The sequence below is a fragment of the Bidens hawaiensis genome, unplaced genomic scaffold (assembly GCF_021521415.1).
Source record: "Bidens hawaiensis isolate Kalapana, Puna unplaced genomic scaffold, B.hawaiensis_p1.1 tig00004868_1, whole genome shotgun sequence".
In the NCBI taxonomy this organism is placed as follows: Eukaryota; Viridiplantae; Streptophyta; class Magnoliopsida; order Asterales; family Asteraceae; genus Bidens; species Bidens hawaiensis.
Genome location: NW_027491307.1, coordinates 1523054 through 1539237, shown reverse-complemented (window position 1 = coordinate 1539237; position 16184 = coordinate 1523054). Strand labels below are relative to the sequence as shown.

At 35.9% G+C, this 16184-nt stretch overlaps 1 pseudogene; it reads left to right on the top strand.

Annotated features, from left to right (window-relative positions):
* The window catches only part of LOC143628327 (serine carboxypeptidase 1-like), a 109328-nt pseudogene extending 100876 nt beyond the window's left edge, over positions 1–8452 (top strand).
* The last annotated feature ends 7732 nt before the right edge of the window (positions 8453–16184 follow it).

Sequence of the window (16184 nt, the reverse complement as noted above, 5' to 3'; positions counted from 1 at the left end):
TAAAATCATGGTCGCTAGTGTAACTCAGTTGGTTAAGGGGGCGCAAGACTTGGAACAATAACCTAGAGGTCGTGGGTTCGAAACCGATCCTAATTAAGCAATTGCCTTGCCATTGAGTGAGGCTGATTTACCTTTCACGTGATGGGCTTGGGGCGGTCTGGCGTGGGCCGATGGTAGTCGTTTTCGGATTAGGACATTGTACGGTGTCATCGATGTAGCCAATAAGATTTTTGGTAATCAAGAAGGGTTTAATCATTGATTTCCAATACCCGTAGTTGGTGGGTGATAAGGTGAAAGCGAAATTTGTGAGAGTTAAGAGAGGTTTTTGCCTTATTTGTGAAAGATGTAACCATGGCCATTATTATTACAACGCTGATAAGAAAAAAAAAACGAAAACGAATAGTGCAAGTTTGTATCGGCGGCGACAGGTGGTCCTTGGGTTGGCTCTGACACCTAATTGAATGATAGATTTAGTTGTATTATTAATTGAATAATGATTACAATACATCCTCAAAATAGGCAACGGTTATTCACACACCCTTTTTAGATATTCACACACCCTCTTAACACACATATTATCTCTACATACACCATATAAAGGGTGTATGAATAACACATCCCTCAAAATATAGAATAGATATTACACTTAAGTATCATCTAATTTGGTTATTTAATATAGTCTAATAGATTTCATTCCATCTTGTATCTTCCCATGCTGATTAGACAATGATCATAAACCAAAAAATATGTGCAATTGCAAATATGCTATTTCTTGAGTCTCTTCCTGGAGTGGGATTATCGTATTCTAACACAACTTCTGATTATGATCATTCTGGTGACAAGAAAACTGTGGATGATGCTTACATTTGTCTCGTTAACTGGTTCGAGAGTTTCCTTCATTACAAAAACTCATGAGTTTTACATCACATGAGAAAGTTACACCGGACATTACGTGCCACAACTTGTGTACACCATCGTTCTTAAAAAAAAAAAAACACACCAACCCGTCATCAATATCAAAGGGAACATTGTATGTTCACGTCATGAATATGGTATACAAAATCAACTTTGCTATTTAGAAGGAAAATCTCCAAAATAGTCGGGTTGAACAAATTTCTTCTCAAAATATGCAATGACTATTTTTGTTTTTTTAGAAATAATCAAATCCATAAAGACCCAACCGCAGGTTGACAACTAAGCTTGTTCGACGAAGAAGGCATGCCCATGTAGCGGGCACAAAATAAAAATGTTGCATCAAAAAGAGAAAATACACAACCTCGCTTAGCCAAAAGTTGTCCGTAGCTGGCCAGATGCTTGTCGGCTATCTTGTAGCCGAATATCCACATATAAGGTATTTGTTGGGTATTGTGTGATTTGTGTTGACTACAGGATGCCGCCTCCGTGGATTAAGCTTAATTGTCAACCTCCAATTTTTTTTACTTATTATTATTATTATTATTATTATTATTTGGGGGGGGGGGGGGGGATTTGATTGATATTTCTGAAAATTAGAGGTCATGAATATACACTGAGAAAAAAGATTTGATTGATATTTCTGAAAATTAGAGGTCATGAATATACACTGAGAAAAAAAAATTGGTCAGCTTGACTATTTTGAAGATACTCATGTAATAATCTTGGTTTAAACCCTGCATATAGGAAATGTGGTGATTAATGAAGTAACACATTTTAAAGGTAATTTGATCAATGGTGAACTCATGCTATTAATTCTGACACGACACATGATGCCATCAAGAAATATTGTTATGTACGGTGCTGTAGGTGCAAGTGAGTTTTCATTGGCAGAGTATACCAATATTACAGACAAAACATGGAGTCAAATTGGAGATATTGAGGTATACAACATCTATGCACCTATATGCTTGATGATAGGGACCGATTCGAGATGGTTAATCTCCCAATAAACCCGTAGAGTAGGTTAGGCTCCAAGAACAAAAGAGATGAAGGGAAACCAAAGTTGAAACAGTTTTCTTATTATTTTTCTTATTCTTTTTCTCAAACAAAGATTACAATATATATGAAAACAAAAGACATGATAACAGAAAAAAAAATAAACAATAAGGAAACCTAATTATAATACAATAAGGAAACTAAGTAAAATATTAACTTAATTAATATATTAAACTTAATTAATATTCATGATCGTATCAATTTCCCGCCCTTTCAAAACATTCTTGTCCTCAAGAACGAAAATCGTTTTCCATGGTGGTCGCCATATAAGTTGAACTACCTCAAGCGGGGAGGTCTCGATCGCACGCCACGGCGGCCACCACTTGTGTCTTCCGGTTGTGTCTGCTAACGGATTCATTAGTTTTTCTATGGATATCGATTTCATGAGTTGATTCAAACCGGATGGAACCACGTGTTGTGTTGTTTTTGGCACCGGATCGGGTGCGTTTGTTATTGTCCGTTTTGGAACCGGTTTAAGGATGGGTGTAGAAGCTGATTGTGTGGGTGTTTGGGATGATTTTGAATTAGGTGATGGTTTGAATGGAGCTGCTAAGGTTACTTTTATTGGTGATTTTTGAAACAACAATTGTTTTGGGGTCGGATGGTGGTTAGTAGATAGGCTATGTGGTTATAAGGCACTGATCTAGCTTTGAGGATGATACAGAATCTGAAGCGGTTACGGGCAGTGATGGCGGTTCTAGGATTAGGGGTGTAACAGTTGGTTATAGGTCAATTATCGCTGAGGAGGTGTCGGAAATTTTGGCGAGGGCGGAAATAAGGTTAGCGGTGATTTGGTTCATGGTGGTAGTGAGGGAGTCAAACTTCAACTTAGCTAAGGCGGCTTGTTGGGCGGCGATTATTTTTGCTGAATCAATAACCGATCAATTTTGACCATCGCCATAATGAGGTCTTCACGCGATGAAGGAGGCATGATGACGATGAATGAAAGCACCAGATTGATAAATACCGATTCGAAATGGACAATCTCTCAATAGATCCGTGAAGTGGGTTAGGCTCTAAGAACAAAAGAAAAGAAGGGAAACCAAAGTTGGAATAATTTTCTTATTATTTTTCTTATACACTTTCTCAAACAAATATTACAATTTATAGGAACCCATAGAAAGGGTTAGGTAAAAATACAAAGTAAACAAAAAATGAGAAGTGTGAGAAGTAATCTAGTGCATTGATCTTATATTTGAATGATTGTGATTAATTTGAGAATAAAAAATGATGGAAATTGCATATTTGGAATTGTCCATATTGTTGTCTCTCCACATGCAATGCACATGTCTATTACCCTATCATTTTAAACGTTCATAACTTTTTCATATAACATTTTTTTAAATCACCATAATAACAAGCCGTTTTTTATCTTTAATATGAATACCATATAAATGTATAAAAATTAAAAAAAAAATAGTGGTTTTTATACATTGTGTTACTGGTTTGTCATTGTGTTTTTTGTCAATTGAGTTTTCTACATCATGTTATAGGTTATGGTCATTGTGTTTTTCAAGCTTTACACGTATTAAAGATAAAATTTAAACAAAACATACGTGATTATGTCTTTTGTTCGTCATTGTAACTTTATGGTCATTATTTTGTCTTTTATTCGTCATTGTGCATGTCTACTCATCATTTTGTTTTTGTCATTATGTATTTTGTTCATTGTGTATTATGTTCGGATCATTGTGTATTATGTACTTACGATTGTGTTTTACGTTTCAGATCATGTACTCACCATTGTGTTTTATGTTTTATGTTATTGTGTAATATGAATTAATCAATGTGTTTTATACTTTTATGTTTTAGATATAGTTGTTATTTATCATTATATTTACCTAATAGAATTACACAATAGTGTTACTTCACTATTACAATTCTCAGATTTCATCACTTTTGAAAATAAAAAAACAATGATAAATAGAAAGACACAATGAACATAAGACACAGTGACAAATAGAAAGACACAATGCCATAATTTTTTTTTATTTTTATAAAACACGGTCATGCTCATATGGAATATAAAAAACATTTGTTATTATGGTGAACTTTTTTTTTTTAAAACGTCGGACAAAAAAGTTATATATGTTTTAAAATGATGAAGGATTTGACATGTCACTTACATGTGACTAAAGAAAATATGTTTTTTTCCTTTTATATCATTCCTTCTTTGGTCTCCACTTGGCACATGACAATATATATTATGATTTTTTTATCCTTCTCATTTTTATTACACTTTGTAGAATAACTCAAACCTATATAGGAAAACCAAAGACATAATAATAAAGAAATAAACAATAAGGAAACCTAATTATAATATAAAAAAAAAACTAAATAAAAGATAAACTTAATTAATATTCATTATCATATCACTTAGGATATGTGTAATGGAGTGGCTACAAATTGGGCAAATTCCAGCACGTGACGCCCAGTAAGCAAATGGTAGGAATTTGTTTTTGGCGTGTAATAGTGTTGTAGTCCCCTTCAGTGCCAGGTTACCATTTTTTATTATTTTCTTTTAATAATTAAACTAAATAAATAAAAACCCATTAAATTAAATAATTAAATAAATATACATTAAAATTAAAAAAGAAACATTAAAAAAATACATAAAAAAAAACTAATATCCATAATATTCGTGCATTTTTTGAACTCGTTGTTGCAATAATGCGGCCTATTCGTGTAGCCTGTTCCCTTTGAGTGATTCGTAGTCTTTTTTCATTTGTCGTAGTTGAAGCGTCTGAGCTAGCATTCCGTTATATTCGTTGGTTGATTTCATGTTGTTTCCCATATTCATGGCATGTGTTTAGAAACAACCGAACACCTCATTAGATGTTCGACTTCTTCACTGGTCCTGGGGTTGAATCGTGACGAAGACTAACCATCCCCTTTATTTGTATTATTTTTTCTTGCTTTGCCGCGGGGTCGAGCCAACTCAGGTACTTGATCGTCTTCGTCGTCTAAATTAACTGCGTCGTGTTCGTTAACGAGGTTAAAGTTACGAGCATCGCAGGGTGTGTTTGGTGTGTTCGGATTTGTTGAGGACGATGTCCTCGACTTTTTTGAAGGCCGGGATGATGAGTCGGCTCGTCGAGCCGACCGGGACGGTGGGTGTCCCGTTCCATTTCGCGCATAGACTTAGTTTTTCCCAAAATTTTGGTTGCTTGAACGCTTTCCCGAGCCGCCTTTTGGTGTGCCCTTGAGATCGAAAGTCGCTTAACGCTTGAGATTGGATGTCGGCATCGTTTTGGCCGCTACCCAAACCGGACCGGCGCAAGCGGTTGTATATTCCGGCAAACTTTTGGCAATCCGAATTAAGGCCCTTCCAGTGGGCTTGAAACGCTTCTTTACCCCGATAGTCTTCGGTTTTACCCGTAAGCGAAAGCCAAGCTTCAAAAACTTTCCTCCAAATAACCTGGCGGCTTAAAAGTTAGCTATAAATTAAAATTATTTGTCACAATTAGTACACATTTTTAATAAACACTGAATAAAGTTATATAAATATTTAATATATAAAAAACTTACCGACATCGGGATCCTCCGAAACGACGATCCAAGCCCTTGCGAGAGCTACTTCCTCCTCTTCGATCCATTGCTTGTATAGATCACGTTGCGCCATCGGCTCACCCGATTGTTTTTTTTTGTGATTACGGGCTGGCTTTTGGCTTGAACCGGAGGCCCGTGCCCTCTGAGTCTTCGGCTCCGGTTAGGTAGACCCGACCGCCGACATGAGGTAGTTGGCATACATTTTAGGTTCGGGTCGGCAAAACCAAACGGAAAACTTTGGTTCGGTTGTGTTTGGGTTTCATTGCATGCTTACGTTCGGTTGGTTTTGCGAACCGTGGACTTGACCGAAAGGAGGGAATGGGTGTTTCGGTTGTTTCTAGGATTCAATTTTGTTGTATTTTTGAAGAATTTGGTTATGTGTAGTGTATGAAATAGATATTGATTTAGAGAAGAAGGGTATATTTATATACGAGTTTGAGGCCCGTGTATTACACGGGTAATTGTTGAAAATTTTAAACTTTGACCATTAATTGAAATACAATCAACAAATTGATCATATATTGTTAATACAATTAAAATTAAACTAAAATTACAGAAAATTACATAACTAAGATTACACAAATATGTTACAAATAGGTAAAAACTTCCTTTTACACTACATTTGTTATTGTATTAGCAGATATACATGTTTATCAAAAATCAAAATTTTTAGTCCATGTCTGCCTGTAACTCTTAATAAAATAACATATAGACCTGCTTATAACTCTTGATATAGCTATATATAGTTGTGCGTGTGACAAATATGGTTCTCCAAGTACATACAAACTCTAGATAAATGATAATATATATCTATGATACTAATAAAAGAAAAATTCATACAAATACAATGTCATAGCTTTTAATCAATTAATATGATGTCATTTGAGAACATCTCCTCAGTTTATAAAAAAAACCTTGATTATCCCAAAAACCATATACCTAAACTTTGATGATATAATTATCCTTAGAATATTTACAAATTTTTAATTAACTTTATATTTTATAATAAAAAATTGTATAATTAAGCAAAATAAAAACCAAAAATTTAAATATAACAAAATGATTTGTTTATTTCATATGAATTTAATTGCCAGGAAAATAAAAAATACATAACGACATTAAAACCATATTCAAATAATAGTGATTATTCTGAGTTAAAAGAATATTAGAATATTTAAAGTTGCATAAAATGAATGTAGTGATTCTTATTTATAATAATTGAAAGTAGGGATGCCACTGTTACCCGTAACATAAAACCCAACCCAAGAAAACCCGTACCTGAACCCAAACTAACCTGACCCGATAATCTCAAACCCAAGAAAGTACTAACCTGAACCTGAACCGAAGTAATTCGGGTTGGTTCTTTGGGTCCGAATTCTAGGTTTCGGGTCAACCCGAAAACTTTTTATTTAAAATCATATGTATTTTTAGGTATTAAAGGCTAAGCCTAAGCCGCTGACGTTATCATAATTTAGTCTAAGTCGATTTTTCTCATTCCACATATTATGAATCGAATGTTTATTATTTTAATATAAACCATAATAAACACTTTAATTAACACTTTAAAATTCACTAATCGTATATTGTCAATCCATATGGAGAATACTTATTATATGTAGTAATAGATTTAGTTGAAATAAACATATAATTTTAATGTCATATAATGAAATGACTTAAAAGATAAGGACCATATATGAAAATTGATTGAAAAAAAGGTGAGGAGGGCTATGGTGTTGACGAGTGGCAAAATTAGTAGGCTTTTATTATAATAGATAGATATATATTGTATTAATTAAATTTGATATTTTTTTCATTTGACCGTTCCCAACCATATTATGATTAAATTATTATTTTCACACAACACATGAGCGACAAATACCTTGCCCCCACCTCCCACCCCCTATCGCCCCACAATTCCGGAGGGGGGGGGGGGTTCTCTCCGGAATTCGCCCAAAGTCCACGGCCACTAAGGGTGGCCTTAAACCCTCATGAAAGAAACACTTCGGCAAATCCTGGTTATGTGAGGCCTCTATACGGACACCATTGATCGCCTATTAGGTTATGAAAACAACTCCTTCATTGTTTTAATTTCATTTTTCAGATTAACGATTTTAATACTTTCTGGCAATATATCCATGAATTTTATCTCAATGGCTCCATGGTGCAAAAAGCAATGCATGTGAAACCTACATCATGGTGTCAAATTTTTGAAATTACACCATATCTCATATATACTTAAATTTAGGACATAAATAAACATGTAAATTAAGTCAACCAGTGATATATGCGTTTTAGAATAAACATGATCCGGCTCGTCGAGAACTTTCAATCCACTAGTCTCACTAGCTACTTATGGGCTCATAAGTCCACTCGTATCCAAGTTATGCTCTTTATAACTTTCGGCGCGTTTTCTTTGTTTTCCTTGGTCTAGCTGGTTAAGTAAAAGTCTCTCATTTGTTAGCTCAACTCCATAACACAAATAATTTATAAAAATATTTACGGTGATGTTATCACGAGCTGGAATGACATGCAATGCGGTCACCTTCTTGCCAATAATCAAGTATCTAATTGCAAACAGGCAGCGGATTTAGGTTTTCAGGCAACCATTATAAATGGACACATGAAATGATTACATATATGTTCCATTTTTGGAGAGACAAATGACCGAGTTTGTGTATTTTAACTATGCAGCGGGGATGTAGATGCGCAGGTTCTGACTACTTCTTCAAGGTACCTCAACAAGGAGGTAATCACTGAACTCTCCAGATAATAAGGTTTTTTTGTGTCTTCTAAAATGGAATTATGCCAAGAGGTTGAGGGGTATTTGGAAGCTTACAAAGGGCTGCTTCTACTAACGGTTAGGGGCGCAAGCCATACCGTTCCAAGCTACCAGCTACAACACGCATTAGCCTTCTTCACATATCTTTGGTAGGATACCCCTCCTTCCTCGTAAGCATGCGACTGCTATTAAGGTTACAATAATTCTTGATGAAACTATGATGTACGACAGCTAAAGATGTCTGATACTTGTTGTCTACAGTTGATGTATAACAAATTGTTCATTTAACTTTTATAAATATAAAAAAAAAGTATTTTGTTATGATAATAAGTTGGCTATGAAAATACAAATGCTTTTGGGATATATTGTTCAAAAGAGTGTGTAGTTTTCATATGTTTTAAAAAACAAGCAATGCCGATGGTTTTAGTGAACCAAACTGATAGCACCCCAAACAAATTCTTCCTGCAATAATGTTTTTCCTTAATCAAAAAGAGCCATTGGTCATGTGGTATCACGATGTTGAATAAGCCGTTGCATTTTCAAGTGGTGATGGTTAAAAGCTCATTGATAACAAAAATAAAATACAAGACGTTAAAAACGTTAAGTTTTATATAAACGCAATGACCAATTAACAAGTTGGTCAAAAATTAAGGTTGCGTCTCTTGCGTTCTACAGCTAACATGTTTTCTTGTATTCTTAATCTATACTAATTAATAAATAAAAGTTTCCTTAAGCAACATGTCGTCTTTTTAGCCCATCATTCCTCTCAAATTCCCGCCTCCCACCACATTCCTTTTACAAACCCTGTTCATATCCTTACCCGAACCAATTAACGTACTACTTATAACCCGAACAAGCACATTCGTGATTTTCCAGAAATCATGTTTCTTCCCTTTCCAAACTGTATTCTTGACTGTGTAACAAATATGAAATTATGTTTATGATATTTTTTAACTTTTTAAAAAAAATGTCTATAAGCTATAAATCTTCTTTTCTTTTGGCCTAATATTTTTTTTCTTCTCAAAAGACCTTGATTGCAAATGTTAAGTTATGATATACTTAGTTTGTTGTCGAAAATTAAATAAAATGTTCTTTCTCAATTTTGTATACGATAAAATTTTTGATGCAAACACATTTATGGATTTTGAATAATAAAGAAACGTTATTCAAATATATATTAAAAATTTAAACTTTAGATTGCTTAAATTTTGGATTAGTATTTTCACATACCAAAATTATTTTTCGGACTTTGTTTTAGCGGTGACTCTTTTTTTGTGTTTAGGCCACTGCACTATTCAATTTGAAGAACCCCCTTCCCCACTTCTCCCAAACTATGTTTTAACCGGGTTCACACTGATTTCAGAGTTTGGCTTGAGCGTTTGCTGTGAAACCATACCACCAGATGCCACTTGACATTCATTGCGCCGGCATAAGAGCAGAACTCTCTAGCGTAATACATGATGAGAAGAAAACCCGAGTGGGCTCGGGATACGAACTGACAACCTCGCAAGGCCTACCACAAATCATTCATTGCCAATATTCATCCAAAGTTACACAAGTAAGGATCGAACTTGAGTCTCCACTGAAGAACTCGAACCTTCTTATCACTAGACCACATGTGATGGATTATATATTCCAATTTAGATCCATGAAAAAAGAATATTTATAATTAAATACGATTTACATTTTATTAATTACAATTTCAAATTTAGATAACCTAAATAATATACATATTCTGTTTAACTAGACAAACTGAATTATAAGTTTACGTATTTTTTCTTTATCTTAACTCATGAAATGAAAATTTTGTATTATATATATTATGTTCGATAATATAATATTTTACATGTCTTATGATCAATGACTTATGATCAGTGTATTAGTAAAAAAGTTATATTATGTAACAATAATGTATGTTTCTACTTTTTATATTTAATACCAAAATTTCTTATCCTGACTTGTTATTATTGATATTTCGAATAATCGAACTTATAAAATTAAATTTATTAAACTCGTGTTGTATACGGATAACTAACCTAGTTTTTTCAATAAATATATCAATGATCATATAAAAAAACAAAATATAACCATTTAATACATCAATCATAAAAATATACACTCATACAATATGCCCATTTATTAAATTACAAAAACATTAGAAATACACATTATATAGCATATGCAAGAAATAAAATTGATAACACTGCCACAGGCTTCAAATAACTTACAACATGATCCACTCACTCTCTACCTTATTATTTTCCATTAAATTTCTACATTCCAACAACAATTCATTCACTAGGCACACCCTCTTCCCCTTCATCATCAATCTTCCTCATTGCTACAACTGTAACCGATTCGAATTGTCTAAGATACACAATCTTATAATTCGACTGCTTCAAGAATTCGTATCCCGGATCATTACTGTTCCCTAACGAAAAAATCACAATACCATCAATCTTCACCACCCTATTAATAAACTTAACATTGTCAAAACTCGACAGAAACACGAAATCAAACACTTCATCCGGGACCACCATTCGTTCATCAGGATCCAAATCGGTTACAACATCAATTCCCTCGTAATTCAAGAAGGAAAACCCATCAAACAAGTCACCAATTCCGGACCTCAAAACGAGCCCCTTCTGACCAAATTTCAGAAGACCTTCCGTCGCTAAATCCTCAAACACCGTTGACAGAAGCCTAAACCCGTCAGGGTTTGTGAAGCTGCTTCCTTTAGAAGCATTGTTTACATATGACCCGATTGAAGGCAGTGCTAGGATGAATATAGCTAAAAACAATGATTTCGAAATGACACCCAAAATTCGTGAATCGGGTAGCTTGATTATTAAAACCGAGTGTGTATTTGGTCGTCGCATCTTCTTGAGACGAGCCAAATTCATGATCGATCACAAAAATAAACTCGGATTAATGGAGAGCCCGAAGTTCTAACTAATACTACCAATGAATGAAAATGGGAGTTTAATTAGCGGGTGCAAAACCGGGCTGCGGTGTGATTTACGCCCACCAAAGCGAGGCAAGTGGATTGTTTAGAGCAATAAAAAGAAAGATTGATTTTTATCTTGTAAATTTTTGTATGAAACTAAAGTGATGTGGAGTCGAATGCAAAGAGCATTGGACTGGACGCTTTCATGGGAGTAAAGGAAACGATGATTAAGTGAAGAACTCATCATATGGTTTGGTGTGTGTATGTGTATGTGTAAGTGTATGTATGTATAATATTATTGTAAATGATGATGGGTTATCGTGTCATGCAGTGAGTGGTTAAGGAAGGTGAGGTGAAATAAGAATTATTTGGGGTGAGGGGGTACTGAGACAGGGTTTTACTTTCACGTGAACAACTGATGGAGGGATATGCTCAGAAATATGGTGTGGGGGTACTATGTCTATGTCTAAAGAAGCACAGATCTAAAATCGAATAGGTTAGACTGATAATTCCACTGGGTATGAATTATGTGACGAGTAACACGTTAATATGAATAAGAGCTCGACAATTCCGACGACAGGAACCTGCAAAAAAGACTCGTCACGGGGTGGACAGGAGTGGGGTCTTCCTGTAACCACCCTCCGGCACGAGAATAAGTACAACTCTTGTAGAGAAAGAAAGTACTTAAAATAATTGATGTAATCTGTGAAGTGTGAATGTCTACCTCATGAAGATGAAGTAGTATTTATAGCCGGAAGTTAGGGGAATATTATTGGTACAAATATCCTCTTCTAAAAGATATTCTTTGTACCAAATTACTGGAGACGTGTCCGCATTTGATAGGGCAGGACAGCTGGCTATGTGCACGGTAATTATAACAACCTTTACAGTTGTCCTTACCTGAATGGCTGCTATGTCACGTGCCCTTCACAAAGGAATCTTTATGTAAATCTTATAGAAGGAAGTTAGTTACAACAGTTTTGCTGCATCATCCTTCTGTCATCCTGCGGATGACTTATGAGGAAGTCCAGATTGATCTGCGGATCCTATTTCATGAATCTTGGAGCTTTTCTCTATCTTTCCTTTGAATTGAGTTATGCGGATGATGAGAATGTTCCGCGGGTGACTCTTGAGGAAGTCTTTGAGGAGCCGCGGATACTCCTTTATGGTTTTTGAAGCTTTTCGCTACCCTACCTCTATAAGTCCCCCCAGTCTATTGTTTCTTCCGTGTGAATTTTTGTGCGGATGAATGATGTTCATAAAATTATACATCTTTTTAGCATTAAATAATCTCTAAAAACTGCAATTTATATCAAATAACATAGCACATAAGCTACTTATCATAATAGAATGTAATTTCAGGTGAAACCAAGCCTCAAACGAAGAAACAAGCGAAAAGATGAAGAAAAACAGAAGAAAACACAAGAAAAACAAAGAAACGCGCCCCCATGCCTCAAGAAACACGCCCCCGTGCTTCTGAACACCAGAAAAGACAAAATTCTACAAGAAAAGACAAAACCTGGAAACAAAAGCACGGGGCCATGCCCCTTGCCCACGGGGTCATGGTCGTCTACTGGAAAGGACAAAATAAAACTGGCACATGTCATAATAAAACACGGGGGCGTGCCCACGTAAGCACGAGGCCGTGCTTCTCACTCTAGATTGCCTATAAATAGTGGCTCATGTCGCACTCATTTGGTGTGCCTTGAAGAGAATTCTATCCGGTTTTCACTTATAAACACACCCACTAACACTCATATTGAAGATCTAGTGAAGAGTTAGAAGGCTTGGAGATCATCATCATCAACCATCATCATCATCATTAAGAAGGAAGATTCATCCACATTTGATTAAATTGTTCAAGTTTAATGATGTGTTTGTTACTATCATCCATTCTAATGTTCATAACAATGCTCATTATGAGCTAAACTCCATTTACCATCTAATATCTATGAAGAAGCTTTGTTTTACTTGATAATTATATAAAACATGTGGGTTAGTCTAGTAAAGTACATGGTTATCTTACAATTATCTTTTGATGAGAAATGTTTCACCATCTTAAATCAACAAATTCAAAGTTGGTGATTGTCATATATATTGGCAATCATTCATGATTGATTCATGTTCTTTAAAGATAGAAATACTTTGATAACTTATCAAAACATGGATCCTTATATTGTATTTAGAAATGATGAGATATAAGTTATGATCTACAATGAGGCTACAATGCATTATGAGAGACCAAGTCGAAAGCAACATCCAAACTGAAGCTCGCGTAATCGAGCTAATCAACAAAGTCGAACTACTTCCATTCGAGAACTTCCATGTGGTGGATGGCCACCACAAGGATGTAGCTTCCAAGCTCAACTTTCTCAGCCGAGAAATCGTAAAACTCGAAAAAAAGGTTTCCGAGCTCTTGGAAGTGAAACGAGCGCCACCACACATTCAAGACCTGTTTGGGAATGGTGGTCGTTGAAGTCCCGACTTTGATTTATGATGAAGTTTCTTCCGCTAGTGTTATGTGTTAAGATCTAGGATTGTTGTTGTACTTTTCATTTATACTATGTTTAATTATGTCTTTATGTTTTATGTTTTTTAAGGACATTTAAGATCTTTAATTACTATCTTAAACTAACCCGCAAATAAAATCAGTTAAAAAACGAACCAGCTCGACAAATAAACAAAAAAAGCTGTCTGCATTATGCAGCACGGTATCGTGCTTCCAAAAGCACGACACCGTGCTTTTATGTCCAGTACAGTTACAAATTTTTAATTAATAAAATAACTTCTTCAAACCATTAACCCTAAAAACAACTTCGTTTATGAACTACAAATAACCGACCAACCCCTATTTCACTAATTTCTTCATCAAATCTTGAATTTCGAACCAAAGGTATGTTAATTTAACGATTATATTGTTCAAATTCATCTTTCTAGGTTTAGTTTAACCCTAAAATCTCTCAAATTGATTAAATCGGGTCTAAACCCGAAAACGATATGGGTTATTCTATTAGTTTATGATGAACAGATTGATTAATAATTGATTGTTAAAGTTTAATTGAAAGGAACCGTTCGGGTTTTAAGATCTTGAGATGAATACCCAATAAACTAATAAACCCAATTGTCATAACCGGTTACAAACGAAGGTTCGAATCTGGATAAAGTAGAAATTAGGAGTAAAAACACGAACCGTGCTTTGAACAACACGAACCGTGGTCACCTTTTGGTCAACCAAAAGTCAATATTCTATAGGAACTGACGAACAACAACAGCACGGTACCGTGCTTTTGAAAGCACGCCGCCGTGTTTTGCTCTTTGTTCTAGCTTGATGATAATTTTTGTTGAATTTTGACTAATTTGAGTACAAATTGCAGATGGCCGAGTATGAGGAAGATGTTCATGCATTTATGGTTTTTCACGGACGCATTGCAAGGATCAGACATGCTAACGCCAGACTAACCTACCTGAACCGACGATTCCCAAAACCGACGATTCCCAGAACCAAACTTCTATGCCTGCAAAAACACATTGCGCCAAGTCAATCAGTGGGACCGGTATAAGACATTTGTGAAAGAACCATGGCGATGGGTTTTTGGTCAGACAGGAGAGGCAGTAACAGAACTGACAAAGGAGTTCTTAGCTTCTTTCAACATAAAGAAGGAGAAGTTGGACATGTGGGATGAAGAAGCAAACGAATTTAGATGTGGGGGTGAATGGCACACAACTTCTGTCACCCAACTGGGAATTGATCTGGGAATCTACACAACCAAGGAAACTGACTCAGAAATCTGGTTTAATCCTAAAACAACATTTGCAGATGAAGATGCTTATGATGAAGCCAAAGCAGGAAACACAAGGATAGAAGCATGGGAACAACTGAGTTATGGTACTGAAGAATACAATGCAAGCGTCTCAAAGAGCACAGCACTACGTGACCCGCTCATGAGATACATTCACCGTCTACTCAGTCGCACTGCCAGGGCTCGAGGTCAAAGTGAGGGGGTTGTTAACTTGAGGGATCTTTGGGCATTGTACTGCATGAAGAATGACGAACCATGCAACATTACATTATTATTAAGCAAGCTTTTCATGAAAAATGCAACTGCCAAAGGAAACACCCCGATTTTTGGTGGCCCTTGGATCTACAACCTTTATGGGGCCAATAATATGGACAGAGAAGGGACCTAAAGCCTAGATCCGATAGCTCTCAGCCTTGATTATTGCCAAATCAAGCAGATGGTTCAGCGAATCGATCATAACCCGGATGTGTGGAGGTTCTGTGATAAATATAACCAGGTTTGGGACCCCGAAGACCCTGCAGAGATGATGCTTCAGGATGTGCCTGAGAGACCAAGATCACCGCCCAGACAATACCGACGCCGCACCTACCATCAACGAGGAGGCCCATCTTCATCAGGGGCCGGCCCCAGCTCCTCATACGACATCCGATACTCTTTCGAGGGTCTGTATGGAATCATTGATTAAATCTCAGCTAACACTACCGCCTCATTTGACAGGATCACATGTCAGATCGCAGCCTCGGACGCACAGAGGGCAGCAGAGTATGAGGAGATGAGGAATTGATAGATTAGGTTATCGCATGGATAGACAGTGGGACCATTTGACCCGGACACGGGTAACTGATGAGTGGCGGTACTGGTAGGTTGGGTATGGGCATGCATGGGTTGGTAGTATCTTCATGACACTATAATTATGTGTGTTTTAAACAATTTACTTTCTGTCGTACTTGTTTATTTGTTTGCTAGGTTGGACACTTTTTATGCCCGTAGGTGCCAAGACATTATTAGTAGGTACTTATTTAGCCTGTTAGGGCAAGGGAAGGATGATTCCATACCCAATTTTCAGCAAATTATGCTTGGTTGTTTGCACTACGTGAAAATTGACTTTTGGCCACACGAAAAAAGTGTGGCCGTAGGC